Raw genomic sequence first — 236 nt, forward strand, 5'->3', positions numbered from 1 at the left:
TAGGGGTGGAGGAAGAGGGAGGAGGGAAGGGAGGAGTTGAGGGGTCGGAGGGGAGAGGGGAGGCGAGGAGGATTGGGGGAGGGAGGAGGAAGGAGGGGGGAGGGGAGGCGAGGAGGATTGGGAGAGGGAGGAGGAAGGAGGGGAGGGAAGAAGGGAAGGTAGGGGAGGGAGGATGGGGGAATAAGGGAGGAGGCCGAGTGAGGGTGGGGATGACGAGGAGGGAGGGAGATGCGAAG

At 65.7% G+C, this 236-nt stretch overlaps 1 protein-coding gene across 1 annotated transcript in view; it reads right to left on the minus strand.

Moving 5' to 3' along the window:
• The window catches only part of LOC119588128 (secretin receptor-like), a gene marked incomplete in the record, with an annotated part of 160,037 nt that overhangs the window by 117,446 nt on the left and 42,355 nt on the right, over positions 1-236 (minus strand).

Source organism: Penaeus monodon, chromosome 23, assembly GCF_015228065.2.
Source record: "Penaeus monodon isolate SGIC_2016 chromosome 23, NSTDA_Pmon_1, whole genome shotgun sequence".
Classification (NCBI taxonomy): domain Eukaryota; kingdom Metazoa; phylum Arthropoda; class Malacostraca; order Decapoda; family Penaeidae; genus Penaeus; species Penaeus monodon.